Genomic DNA, 14,913 nt, shown 5'->3' with positions numbered 1-14,913 from the left:
GACCTGTCCAGGGTGTCCCCTGTCTTCGCCCTAAGTCAGCTGGGATAGACTCCAGCCTCCGCGACCCTAGTGAGGATTAAGCGGTGTATAGATAATGGATGAACTGAATTGAATTGAATTGAATTGAATTGAACTGAATTGAACTGAGGTGAATTGGATTGGACTGAATCAGACATTTAGTGTCAGTGTACGGTTCTCTTGTGGCTGTTTTCTAGTCTGTTTGTCCATAATTTGATGAACCTGAAGTGTCTGCTAAGGGCAATGGGTCAAACTGATGGATTGGTCCTTTAGAGTGCATGCTCTTTCCATTGTGCAACTACAGAAACCAAAAAAAAAAAAAGTGAATTAGAATCACTGCATGGGAGATTCAGAGTGTGTAGCAGCTCTGCAAACTTCCTACTGACTCTCTCGTTGTAGAGTGTTGACTTGAGGAATGACCTAAATGTTCAAATCTGAACTGTTTTTAAGTTTATACCAACAAAACACAATAAAAATGGATTTTCACCACATGTGACCTCTAAAGGTCGACCACTGATTTTTGTTCAGCAACCACAGCATGTTTTCCAGATGTTATCGAGGCCTCGGATGATGTTTATAAAATGTTCCTGTCATGAGAACTATTCACAATCTGCCTGCAATGTTCTGGGGAGGTTTTGGAGATGTTCTTGAAGGACCAAGTTATAGAGCACGCTTCTATTAAACCTTCTCAGAGTGTTACGTGATAACAAAGGAAGAATGTTCTTAAACCAACATTCAAAAAATCTTTTCCAGATGTTTCGACCTCTGATGACAGAATGTTCTTTATATGACGCTCCTGTGCTGCAATATATTAACAACAGTGAAACATTCTGCCTGTAATGTTCTGAGGACATTTCAGGGACATGGTTGAGGGAGAATGTTATAGAATCTATGAAACATTCCCACAAAGTTACATGGTAACAGACAAGGAACGTTCTCAAACCAGTGTTCAACTAATGGTTTCCAGACGTTTTTGAGACTTCGGATGACAGAATGTTCTTTATAGGATGTTCCTGTAGCAATAAATTTACAAAGGTGGAACATTCTGCCTCCAATATTCTGAGGACATTTTGGGGACATTGTCGAGAGAACACATTATTGAATCTATAAAACGCTCCCATAAAATTACGTAATAATGCAACATTCAAAAAATGTTTTCAGAATGTTATCGAGACCTCAGATGACTGAGTTTTCTGCAAAATATTAACAAAGGTGGAGCCTGAAATGTTCTGCGGACATTTTAGGGATGTTGTTGAGGGAACACTTTATAGAATCTATAAAACGCTCCCATAAAATTACATAATAACAAAGGAAAAACATTCTGAATGCAACATTAAAAAAAACTAAAGGTCAAATGTTTTCAGACTGACATTCAAGCAATCTTTTCCAGACTTTATTGAGACCCATAACTATAGAAATGTTCTGAGGACGTTTTTGGGATGTTGTTGAGGGAATACGTTATTGAATCTATAAAACGTTGCCATAAAGTTACATGATACCAAAGGAACGTTCAAACAATCTTTTCCAGACTTTATAGAAACCTATAACTATAGAAATATTCTGAGGACGTTTTAGGGATGATGTTGAGGGAACATGTTGGAGAATCTATAAAATGTTCCCACAATGTTACATGATGACAAAGAAAGAACGCTCTCAGTGGAACATTCAGTTTTAGGATGTCACCAGAGCGTCTTCAGTGATTGTAAGAAGAACATTCTGGGACCTAGAAGGAAACTTCAAGCTGAACAAATTAGCAGAACTTTGCAGAACTTTCTCTCTTGCTGGCAGACTGACAGTAAACAGTATGACCTGCAGTGACCCCGGATGTCCACAGGGGGGCGCTCCTCGCTGCGCTCCGGCGCCGCTGCCTTGGAAACGCAGCTCCGGAGAGCGTCACCACTTCCTGGAGCTCACGTTGTTGCTGACATCAGAGGCGCAGCTCCGGGAGAAACTCGGCTCCTCTCTTTAGTGTGTGTGGAGACGAGCGAAGCGCAGGGCGAGAACAAACTTTCCCCCCGAAAGCCGTCTGCTGCGGCTGCACTTTGCGCCGCTCCAGCCTCCCCTCTGGATTACTGCACCTCTGCCCGGAGAAGAGCTTTCTATCTGCCTCCGCTCCGCTTCTTCATCTTTAATTTCTGCGCTTCAGCCACAGACAGAGCGCAGTTTCCGGATATCAGAAGCACTGTTTTGGAAAGAGATCTACTCCTCATCTGCTGGGATTTTTTATTTTTTATTATTTCCTCCTCTTTTTTCTATCTGTGATAACTTACAACCCACAGTCAGTTCATCTTCATAAATCCTGCAGCCACAATCAGAACATGGACCCACTAAGATAACAAGGTAAGAGTCTGTTTTCTTTGCTCCATTTGTTTGTCTTGTCTTGTTTACAGCACATGAAAAGCGAGAACAATGAAAAGAAACCCTTGCAGCTCTTATTAATTTTGTGATTAATGTTGGAATGGATGTGCTAATAAACCACAAGCATGTGCAATCTACTTGCTGATAGACAGCAGCTCTATTGGACGGGCCTTCTTGCAAGTGGAAACTGTTACTTGGACAGCCTCCAGTGGATTTCAGTGCAACTGTTTCTGTCGAGAATTTGAATTTGGACAAAGAAAAGCCTCATAATGAAGCTTTATAGATGCAAAAGTCCATTTTTGCCATAATAGGAGGTCATTTATTTACATGCAAATATCACAAAATACTCTTTCATGTGGTTAATTGTCATAAATTGCACGTCTGGAGATGTGAGGGATTTCTGGAAAGTCATTCTCATCATCTGTCTGGAGACTCACTCACGGTCTTGTGTCCTTTTTTTAAAAAAAAATTTCCCCCCCTTTCTGCCGTCACTCCTCCAAAACCTCTGTGATTCACAGCGGTCGGTTAAACTGGTGTTTTTGGTGAGAGGAGGAATTCCTCTGTCCTGAAAAGTCCTCCACGTGTTTATTTTTTCCCTCCCCAACTGTTTCCATCCACATAAGAAAGTGACGAGGACGCAGGTGAGCCTTGTCCAGTGGCAGATCTCTGGAAATTAGAGTTTTTTTTAACGAGGCTTTCGTACTCACAGAGTCAGATCAACACGAAATGCACAAGACGGAGCCCGAGCAGCGAGCTGATGGATGAGTTTATCAGCGCTTTGGCGTGCCCTGGGGCTCCCAAATAGTCTTAAAGTGAGAGTCAAGCTGTCAAGTGGAAACCGCCCACAGATATGGTTGGTGTGCCTCTAGCAAAAACAATCCAGCTGATAACAGGACTGGATCCCACAGTAGATGCCACCAAACTGAGAGGTCACTAATTGGGTTTTGATGGGACTGATGAATAAGGAGGTCTGGGACTGGACTTTCCTGTGTTGCATGTGGACTTGCTGTGAGATTGATTTTGTTTGTAGCCGGCCTGAGAGGGCATCTGAGGTTGAACGTAGAACAGCTGTGACTCATGCAGGCGACTTACTCAAAAGAAACCCTCTCTAACATCCTGCTGTCAACTCTCAGGACAACGTTCTGCAGGCCTCCCGAGCCGAGCGTCTTAATTAGACTGAACACGTCTCGCGGTCCCCTCAGTGGACTCTGTGCAGTCATGCTCTCATATGCTGCACTCGCAGAAGCTTGACCACAGGCCAGACGCCCACTGACCAGAAGGCTGCCGGTCAAAGGTTACGGTGAATCACACAGAGGCAGCCATCATGTTCTCTACGAAGCCTGTTGCCTGGTTAGAGCAGAAAACAAAACAGAAAAGCTGCTCGTTAGTCGTGAGAGAGTTTGGTGTCTTGTTAACCAGCCTGGGTCACAATTCTAAGATGCCACGGATATGTTTTCTTCACAGATCTCGTTGTCTCAGAGTCTAACAGAAAGCCTGCTTTACTGGAGGTGTGGAGCTCAAAAGACATGAAAGACGCTATGAACTGCATTTTGGGAGGTGTAGTTTTTTTGAAGCATGCTTGGACTAAAAGTGAAGTTTTATAGACCTACGATGCGGTAATCTGTTGAGGCTTAAACACAAAACTTATTGCTTTCCATTACGTAATCAAATTATTTTTGTGATGCTCCGAATTTAGTTCAGTCTTCTTGGCAATACCCATAAAACTTGAGTTGAGTCTGAGAGCCAAAACCTACACTTTGTGGCCTTGATGATGGAGAAATCATATAAAATGTGTAGGAGCACAGCAAGCTCCATCAGTGGGACATAATGAAACAGTTTGATATCGCCACCATGTCTCACTGTGAGAGCATCAGACGGTGCTCCATCCATCAATCAGGGCCTTTTGGAGAAACCAATCTCAAGTTAAAGGCTCAAGAAAACCCAACAGCATTTTGTCTAACGGGGCAAAAAGAAAGAAGCTCTTCTGGTCTGATTACTAAGCGGTGATTGTGTGGTTGTGCCATTGCTGTTGCAAAGCATGATTAGCTGAATACTTTTCTGCAGCAGAGAGTTGGAGATGGGTCAAAGTTAAAGTAGCTATAAGGAGATGTATGCAGAGACCCTCAGAGAAAAGCTCCTTCAGATAATACGCAGTAGTCGTCGACCAATGTAGTTTTGTTTTTTTAAACAATCAAGGATGCAACCAATATTTAGAAGTGATATAGAACTGCAGTAAAAATGAGGAAAAAAAATGGTGTCAAAAGTTTGAATAGCACAAACTCTCGACACAGAAAATGCTTCTGTTTATTTGTGTTTAATTAAAAATAACTTTTCAACATTCATCCTTAAGTGTTGAAAGTCGATTTCTCATATTATGTAACCAATCACCTGTTGCTGTTGGTGTAAAGTTGCCCAATTGGTAGATTTTTTAATTCATTTAAATGATCAGGAACTATTTTCAAGGAAAAAAAAAAGAAAAATGGTGACTATTGGGTTACTTATGTACTCAACAATCAAACAAGCATGCAGTCATCGGTGCGGTTTAAACAACCAAACCTCACTGATTCTGCATTTCTAAAAGAGATTTTTTTTAAAAGTTCCTCCCTAGTGTTTGTGTCATCTCCCTGGATTGCTGCCTCACCTAAAGACAGAACACACAGTGTGTGTTTTAAGCTGCATAGGCAGAAAAACCTGACTCCGTGTTTGAACTGTAAATCTGTGAATCAACATCAAGATGGCAGTTTTCCACAACAGCTCGATTTACAGCGAAGAAGGCAGATTGACCCAGAGCTAATTCAGGTGCATGTTGTGTCACACCCAAGATGACGTAAAGCACTAACTGCTGACAGTAGCGTTTATATAGGGCGCCGGATTACCGCTTTGCACAGATATGTCACGTTTTTATTGTGCTGTAAAACTTGCACGTGGTAACAACACTTTGTCAAAAACGTGTCTGACGGCAGAAATTAACACTTTGATCAAAATTTAAGTCTGCAACAGGAGAAAATGTGGACAAAGTGGAAAGGTCCGACTGCTCCCTGAAGTCAGTCTGACTCACTTTTCTTTATCTGTGAAAGTGCAGCGAGGTCCAGCCCCCAGCCGCTCCAGAAACTCAGAGGAAGTTGTCCTGATTGAGCTTTGTCTGCACGGCCTGTCTGACCGTAAGGACAATGCCGTCAGCAGCAGCAGCAGCAGCAGAGCCCCAGGCTGCAAGGACGACCGGATAGACAACATACAGCCAGACTAGGTCATACAATAACACAAGTGTGTGTGTGTGCACGCAAAAAAAAAAAAAAAACTCCACCACAACAGGCTTTTTCATGTCAGCTGGTGCTCATGTGTTTAATATGAATGTATAAATAAAGAAGCCAGCTCGTTCCAGAGATGTTAAATGGAATCGACAGGGGAGCCTCTTGAAATTAAATCACCAAATTGCTTTTTTTTTTTTTGTTGGTTTTTCATTGTGGTGCACTCACGCAGCCTCTCGAGTATCAAAAGCCCAGAACTGAGACACCCGTCGTGGATAAACAGCTTGGTGGCAAAGCAGACATACTTTCTTTGCCTTTTCCTGAACCCACAGCTGTTTGACATTCTGTCTCCTGGTTTAAAGTCTATGAGCCGGTTCTGCATGGCTGCGTTCGGGGTGGAGGAACACAATGAATGAATGTGCTTGTAATAGCGTGCCATCTCATAATGGAAGCAACAGCTTACTTTTCGGATTACACGGATTCCTCTCGCTGGTGAATGTGGTTCTGGGGATCCAGGGAGTGGATGCATTGTGGACGGCAGGAGAGTCGCTCTTTCAGTCGGCTATTTTTAGCCGGTGTTGTGTGGTTGATGATAATGGCACAGAGATCTACTTATCTCTGAGCTAATAGAGCCATCACTTTCACTGAGGAGGATCTTCTTACTCTGGAGCCTGATTGGTACCTCTGGACTGAGTTAAGCTAATCCATCCACTGTTTATACGCCCACATGGGTTCAGGTTATACCACTTTCTCCTCTTACCACCACCATCTCCTCGGGATTGCACAAGTTCAAAACAGTGATGAAACCAATCCTGAAAGTTAGGATCAGTAGAAGTTTATATGGTGCAGAAATGCTTNATAAGTATTCAATGCATTTTGTTTTGCATTATTGTAAGGTGCAGCAACATATGGATCAGAACATTTCACCAGCTGATTTTTTCATGATTCATTTTTATTAAAGCATGCTTAAAGATTGGACTTGTCATGACAGTACTGTGCACATTAACTCAGAAGAGAGAATTCAAGAGATTAATGAAAAGAAAAATATCTGAAGAGATTATCACAGTGATTAATATTCTGATCTAAGCAATTGAACAATTGGATAATAACTAAAACCTGGAGAGAACCCATGCTGCACGGGGAGAACATGCAAACTCCCCGGGTGCCCCCACCGGGACACAAACCGGCGACCTTCTTGCTGCGAGGCAACAGTGCTAACCAACTGCGCCACCCTGCAGCCCACAAAGAAACTAATGAATAAATAAATGAAAGAAAGAAATATGTACTTAAATGACTAAGTAACTAAAGAACTAAGTAAATAAGAAAAAAAATAACTAAAAGAATTCACAAAAGAATTAACTAAGTAAATAAAGAATTAACTAAATAACTAAATAAAGGATTAACTAAATGACTAACTAAAGAACTACCTAGCTAAATAACTAAAAAGAAAAGAAACTAAATCATGGCGTGGTGGTTGAGAGCTCGGCTGCATTGACGGCCTGACGTCTGGGGCATTGAGAAGGAGAAGTCTGGAGCCGTGGAGTTTCCACTGTGAGATGTCACATCATCAGAGATCATTGTCCTTTTGCTGGGTGGTGAGAAGATCTCTGAGGCATCAGTGTCAATCTCATTGAGGCAATGTTTTCTTCATTGTTCATCTTCACAGATTCTCCTCTTCTTTGATGGTGGGGCGGCGTAGGGGCTTACCCAGTCAAAGAGACTCTCACCCATCACCTTTCTCTTCCGCCGCATTGTTGACCTCACGGTGTTGATGGGTGGGTCACAAGTGCCTAGTCCTAGTGAAACCTGAGTTCCCTGGTACATTGAGATCAAGAAGTCTGAGGATCTGACGGCCGTGGAGATTGCACTGTGAGATGTCACATCATCAGAGATCATTCTCCTTTTGCTGGGTGGTGAGAAGATCTCTGAGGCATCAGTGTCAATCTCACTGAGGCAACCTTTTCTTGATGGTTCGTCTTCACAGAGTCTCCTCCTCTTCGATGGTGGGGCGGCGGCGTAGGGGCTTACCCAGTCGAAGAGACTCTCACCCATCACCTTTCTCTTCTGCTGCATTGTTGACCTCATGGTGGTGATGGGTGCGTCACAAGTATCTAATGAAACACAAAAGGAAAACATGAGAGGTGAAACACAAAGTACTGCATTCTGTATTGAGGGCAAAATGTGTCTTACATTTGATTAAAACTGTTTAGCGTGGTATTGGATAGGGATAGACCGATATGTTTTTTTTGCGGCCGATACCGATTATTAGTAGTCAATCCAGCCGATAACCGATATTTTGGAGCCAATATTCCCCAGATGTTAAACATTGAATGGGGTCAAATTAACCACACATAACAGGAGGGTTAAAAGATTTACCAATCTCATCCCAGCTGGAAGCTAAAATAACTTGAAAACGGTAGAAATGAGAGGTCAGTGTGAGGGTCATAGACTGGGTTCACTGTGAATGGCAAACACTTGAATGGCAGATTATTTGCCAGGGCCACTCACCACACTACTCCCCTGCCACTGATCACCTCCGGGAACCATCTGGAGAGCATCCAGCTCTACGTCGTCTCCACACCCTTGGCCCCTGTTGTGTTGGGTTCTCCCTGGTTACAGCAACATAATCCACAACTAGATTGGAGAACCTCAGCTATTTCCAGTTGGAGCGTTTTTTGCCAGGCGCAGTGCTTACAGTCCGCCGCCCCAGAGAAGATACGTGGCTCCCGGCGACATCGGATCTCGCAGCCGCCGAGCGTCGCGGAGGTTCCGCTGCTCCCCAGCCTCCTGTGCCACACGCGTCGTCTTCAGTCCGTGGCACGGCGGAAGAGACGTGGACCCCGTCGACATCAGACTTTACCGCTCCCCAGCGCTCAGACTTCGCCGCTCCCCAGGTCCCGCCGCCGAGCGTTCCTGAGGTCCCGCCGCTCCCCCACGTCTCCCGCCGCCGAGAGTTCCTGAGGTCCCGCCGCTCCCCCACGTCTCCCGCCGCCGAGAGTTCCTGAGGCCCCGCCGCCGAGCCCACCACACTGGTCCAGCCGCCGAGGGTTCCTGAGGTCCCGTCGCCGAGCCCACCACACTGGTCCCCTTGCCGAGCGTTCCTGAGGTCCCGCCGCCGAGCCCACCACACAGGTGCCGCCGCTCCCCAGGTCCTGCCCCTCCCCAGGTCCCGCCGCTCCCCAGGTCCCACCGCCGAGCCCACCACACTGGTCCCGCTGCCGAGGGTTCCTGAGGTCCCGCCGCCGAGCCCACCACACTGGTCCCGCCGCCGAGCGTTCCTGAGGTCCCGCCGCCGAGCCCACCNCAGTCAGGTTGCCACTGGAGGAACCCACTTTATTTATTGTATGTAGTTTTGACTGGGAAGAGATGGATTTGATTATTATTTTTTTTATTTCCAAGGGCGGCTGTGGCTCAGGTGGTAGAGCGGGTTGTCCTCAAATTCCATGTTGGCGGGTCGATCCCCTGCCCCTCCACAGTCGAGGTGTCCTTGGGCAAGACACTGAACCCAAAGTTGCTCCCAGTGGCAGGCAGCACCTTGCATGGCAGCTCTGTCGCCATTGGTGTGTGAATGGGAGAATGAGAAACACATAGTACAGCGCTTTGGATAAAGGCTATATAAGTGCAGACCATTTACCATTGTCTATGTAGTGTTTGCGTTTTGGAATTTCGTAAGACAATATTGTATTTACTATGAAGTGTTTGCTTGCCTCGTGAATCTATCCTTGTAGGTAAACATCCAAATGTAACCCGCAACATTCATTTTTGTGACTAAAATTAGGCTCTTAGTTGGGTATAGACATCCATGTTATATTAATCTCCTCATCTTAATATAAAGAAGTTTATAACTTCTAAGTGTTTTTATCTTTCTACCTTCCTGTATGGTGTTTCAGACCATCAAATGGTAACATTTTTGGTTTTCGTTCCTTCCCTAGAGCATGTGGGGAGCATGATTTACTGCAGACTTACAGCCACTCCCCATTTAAGATGGCTTCTCTTTTTGTCACAAACCATTTGCTTGATGAAGATCCAGCACCGAAAAGTCAGGAATAAATGTAGTTTTTGCAAGTTCGACATCAAGCAGGAGTCTGTTTGAGCCTTCTGTTCCACTCATCACTCTTCTGCGTACCTGTCTCAGGAAATAGATATGCAAAGAATTCCTTTTCTTTTTTTTTTTTTTTTCAAATTTACTGTGAATGTCTGTTCCAGATTTTTTTTTGGCAACTTCTCCGTCTTGGTTGAGATATTTCTGTCTGTTCTGAGTCAGAAATAAGTGGTGGAGCAGCTGAGTAACTGTTACCATCCCTAGAATTTGGCCAAAATTCAAAGAATTTTCATGTGAACATTTGTTGCATTTCTTTATTTTATCTTCATTGGGTTTATTTATTTGCTCTTTGATGGTCAAAACAAGCATTTTAAGATGTCATACTGGTAAAATGTAATGCCTTTCCCCCCTCCTTTATTGTCGAACTTAATAAGTAACAAACACAACCCTAAAATTCAACCCTTAACGAAGCTCATTAAGATCACGAGATCGGTTTACATTCAGTGCAGAGTCTTTAATTGTACATTTATTTACAGTGGAAACAAAAGACAGAAACATATTGGCTTCACGTGAAAAGGGAAATTCCTTTATTTGAAATAAAACCTAGATTTAGTGCTGGATGACGGGAAGCGTCCTCTTCATTCGCTGTAGGAAGGAGCCATTAAAAGCTTTGTGTCCCGTTCAAGAGCTTGGATCTCCTCTCGGCAATGACTCCTGCGAGACAAAGCAAGGGGAGCCAAGGTTATGATAAATGAGCGCTCAGGCCCCACATGGAGTGATGTTCTCCCACCCACACGCACTTGTGCCAGCACCCACAAGTCCTTAAGTGTGTCCCTGCACAGAAAGAAAAAAAAAAAACCTCAGCAGGCTTATTGAGCGAGAGGACATACGGTATTGTCTTACTTCCCAGAATCGGCCAGCGTAGCCCCTCTGACTCATGTGGGGTGGCCACAGCTCGGTCTTGGCAAGCGTTCAGCGGACAGGACACCCCCGCCATTGACCTTTTAAAAAGAGTAAGTCACCTAAATAGCCGCGGCTCACTAATCACACTTCATTTCCTGCCTGAGCTGCGATTCAGACAGTCTGCCGGGTATTATGATGTCAGGCGTCTGATACATTGCATGTGATCTCATCGACGGTTCGAATTTGTGGTTTTTATTTTATTTTGGATACAGCAGCCCACGTTGTAGGCACAGGTTATCAGATCAGAAGTTTATAGATGACTTTGCTATACTGCTTTGGGACTATGGATGCATTAAGCGTGCTGTTTAAGGTGCACACTGGCCTTTGGATAGAAGCTGGCTGTTTTCAGACCAGATCCTGTCAGATATGAGATCAGTTTTCTCATCTAACTTTCTGCAAGAAACTAAATAAGGTTGCTTCCTAAACTATCTAACCACTCATGTTTAGAGTGAAAACACACTGGTGTGGTCCTTAAAACTTGCTGCCACTTCTGCAGTTTAACCTTTTGAACCCAGTTTCTGGGCGTTTATCGCTCCCGTCACACTTTTAGTCACTGTCAGCTAATTGTTCACTACAATGTAAAGTCCTGCAGCTCAACCATGACTGAAAGGAGAACTCAGACAATTCTGTTGTGCAATATGACATAGTTACTCTGCCAGAAGGGATAAAAAAGACACAACAAAAGTTACATTTCTGTGATTTTTTTATTTTGCAAAACATTTTACCGAATGCCAACAGATGATAGAAATACTTAGAAAAATGGTGCCTCTACATAATCTAAATATTTTACTACTTGTTCCTTTCTGCTCTGTTCAACTAAATAGTCACTGAATACTTGTGACATGGCTGTTTGTCACATCTGAGTCACTAATGGCTCCACAGTTGCACCGAGGAGCACAGGATGCTTTATTTTTTTTTTTCAGAAATGTATAATTTTTGGCAGATGAAAAAAGTGGATTTAGTGATTTTGATGAAATAACACAATTGCAAGCTCAGATTTGTTTTTCCTCAGCTTTATTAGTTCAGACTGTTGGAAACTTGAACATCCAACTTTTTTTTCTCGTTTTGTGGTTAGAGGCTTTTGTAAATTGTGGAATTTTGGTGATTTTCTTTCTTTTTTTTTTTTTTTAAGACAACAGACCTTTAACTTCTTAAAACCTGAGCTCTTGTTTGATATGCATTTTCTTTTTATTCCTCTTTCCTTTTTGATCTGATCAGATAGCAGAGGAATAAAAATGAAAAATATGAAGAAAAAATCTATATTTAAAAAAATATTTAACCCCCCCCCCCCCAAAAATAAATAAATAAAATAAAATAAAATAAAATAATAAAAATAAAAACAAATGAAAGAAATTTAACGACTGTGGTAATGTAACCAGGTCTTAAGAGGTTAAAATATGAGATAAGATAATACTTTATTGATATATAAATATAAACAAACTGACTTTTATTGACTTTACTGAGGTTTTGGGGTTCAGAAGGTTAAACCATTTGTCACTGATGTTGATTAAAATGTAGCTTTTCCTTTAAAACACTTGGAGAATACGTTGATTGTCTAGATAATTACCTCCACGGCTGTTTACAATGAAGGTCTGAGCTGATCATTTGTATATCGTCCATAGCTGTAGTATCTTTGGAAGACCCCTGTACATGTCCTCATCTCTCACCTCCTACTGATGCTCTTCATGGATCACCTATTCTGGTATTCAGTGGCTGTTTCAGACAGTGTTTGCTTGCGAGGGGAAACCCAGCGCGCCCCACAAGTCTGGCGGCTGATCTCTGAAATGGAGATTTCTCTGGGACTCCACGAGAGTGATGTCAGACATGAGGTCATAGCGCTCGGGCCGCAGGCAGCTGGAGAGCAGACCTTCCACTCGTCCTGTCTAAAGTAAAGGGGGGCGTTTCCCTCAGAGACCCAGGCCAGCAGCACAGTGTTTACTCGGTGAGAGTGATGTAACGGAGCTGAAAGACGTTGGATATGCTGCATGTTCGCAAGCATATACGTGCTGACCTGCACACTCTTTGGCTGCGACCTCCTTTTGGATTCCAAGAAAAATAAAAAATCGTGGCGTTTGAGGCTCTGCTTTGTCTGAAACCTCATCCTGTGCTGCTTTTTTTTTTTTTCCCAAAGAAGAGGCCTCTGCCCAGTGAAACATTAGCCCCACTGGTGATTTGATCCACATTCGACAGTGATTGAAACACTACTTGGGTGTGCGTTTTATTTTCCCTTTACGCTTTTTCCCTCACAAACGGTCGAGCGCTCAGACAGACAGCCTTCTCCCCTGGAGGACGCGTGGCTGCTGAGCAACAAGAGCGAGCGGCGATTAGCATTTGATCTTCAACAAGCGGGGCTGTCACGTCGCCCGTCTGCCAAGGAGTGTGTGGAGAATTGGGCCGGCGATCAGTGGGCACCACTAGCCTGGCATCATGCTGGGCAGAGGGGCGAAGCAGATGGGCCATCTGGTGACTCGCTGGCAAAGCACAGAGGCTGTTCTGTTCCTGCGTGCGCGTCTGCATGTGTGTGTTTGTGCGCAGCGTCGACAGACTGGGCGGCGTGGTGTTAGGAGACCACCTGTCTTGTGGCTGTTCTTCATCTCTTTCATGTGTGGTCAACAGCGCCCTACAAGCACAGCCTGATACAGAGCTTTGCTGTGACATATCATATTTCCTCCCCTATTCACACCGCGTCACCTTATATCAGACGCCCTGAACACAGTTTACCCACATTTAACGCTCGTATTGTGACATATTTGGAACACCCTGTTATCATACAGTGGATGCCCTTGAATCTTTTCTTTTTTTTTCTGCATGTTTTTTTGCTTTTAAGTTTTAGCTTTCCAACTCTTGTGCTCTTGTGATTTGTGTGTGCTGACAGCAGTGTACTGAGCGTGTTCCTGTGTTCAAACCCCGGCTGGCACCCTGTGACTCTGCCCCTCAGGCTGTAAATTGCTCTGGTGGCCGCCTTTATTGCTTTTATGAAAAGTTTTTCTGGCTGACAACGAAAAGAAAGTGCTCGCCTCTCTGCAGACAGGCGTTTATCTGTGCCGTGACTGTTGTCGTACTGTACACACTGATGCAGGCTTTAAAAAAAACACATGGACGCTGGAGATAGCCAAAAAGCAAATGATGCCTTAAGAAATAAAATATCTGGGGAGTGACGCCATTAATCTCTCTGGAGGCTCTTTAGTCTTTTTTCTAAGGAGCTGGTGTTGAAATTTGTTGATTGCTGAGACTCCCACGAGCTGAATCTGCCAGTGGAATCTTAAATACCCTCCACTCATTCGATAATGCTCTTAATTTTCTTATTTATTTTTTTCTCCGCTGATCACTATTATTTTTCTGAGAACCACACATTACCCCCCCTTTGTGACTCACCTGTCGCCGTCCTGCCCTCGAGTGCAATTAGTCAGTGCAAAAATGTATCACCAAACATTGCCACAGCAGCAGAACTCAGGCGTTTCAGTCAAATTGTGAGTGCTGACGTCAAGTGTTGGCCGCGTGTTAGACTGTAGCCACTGACGACAGCAGCTGCACTGTAAAATGTGAAAAGGTGACGTAACTTAAACGAATCTAGGAAACCGGTCGCACTCAAAAAAGTAAATATAAGCATTAGTCCTAAATTCAGTTTACGTCATACCTACTTGTAAAGTTTACTTAAAGTTTAGCTGTATTTACTTAATTTTGTGAACTTAAAAATAGCATAAGAGTGTAATGAGTTTGATCTTTGTGTTAGAGTGCATGTAAAGTTGTGACACAGGTTACTGGACGGAATCAAACCTCCAACCTTCTGATCACTGACCAACTCGCTCTACCACCAAAGCCACCCTCTAAAGTTTCCTGGAAACTTCTCCTGCACGTCTCCACTGCACATGTGCACTGCTGAGCTCTGTGTTCAGTCCAGGAACAGAACGTTTCAAGTCCAGTTTACTCCAGTGTACTTAGTTTTATATGAGTACATCCTCACAGTCCACGAGTTAAATAAACAGGACAATAAGTAAAGTACACTAATGTGATTCAAGTAAGCAATTGTATTACCTTTTAGAGTTTGTGATTCTGTGTGTAGCAACAAACAGCAGCTGACTCTCAGATCACTCAGCTGTTGCAACCTGTTCATCCGGTGCTCAAAGACGAAACTGCACCAAAAAAAAAAGAAAAGCAGAATCAATAAAATGCACCAGTTGCAAGATGATTTCTAGGTATCAAATAAGATTTAAAAATGTATTAAAATAGTGTTTTAAAGCAGAATTGTTACAATAGATGAAAAATAATTGGAATATTTAACTT

General features: G+C 43.6%; 1 protein-coding gene across 1 annotated transcript in view; it reads left to right on the top strand.

The window, feature by feature from the left end:
• Positions 1-1,936: 1,936 nt before the first annotated feature.
• The window catches only part of map3k22 (mitogen-activated protein kinase kinase kinase 22), a 44,710-nt gene continuing 31,733 nt past the window's right edge, over positions 1,937-14,913 (top strand). The window contains exon 1 of the mRNA XM_008297728.1: positions 1,937-2,358. The gene's annotated coding sequence lies outside the window, so the exon portion shown is untranslated. The remainder of the gene's footprint in view (positions 2,359-14,913) is intronic.

This window comes from Stegastes partitus, unplaced genomic scaffold (genome assembly GCF_000690725.1).
Source record: "Stegastes partitus isolate 25-593 unplaced genomic scaffold, Stegastes_partitus-1.0.2 Scaffold1242, whole genome shotgun sequence".
Classification (NCBI taxonomy): domain Eukaryota; kingdom Metazoa; phylum Chordata; class Actinopteri; family Pomacentridae; genus Stegastes; species Stegastes partitus.
Note: the sequence above shows the minus strand (reverse complement) of the source record. Positions and strands in the feature narration are given on the sequence as shown.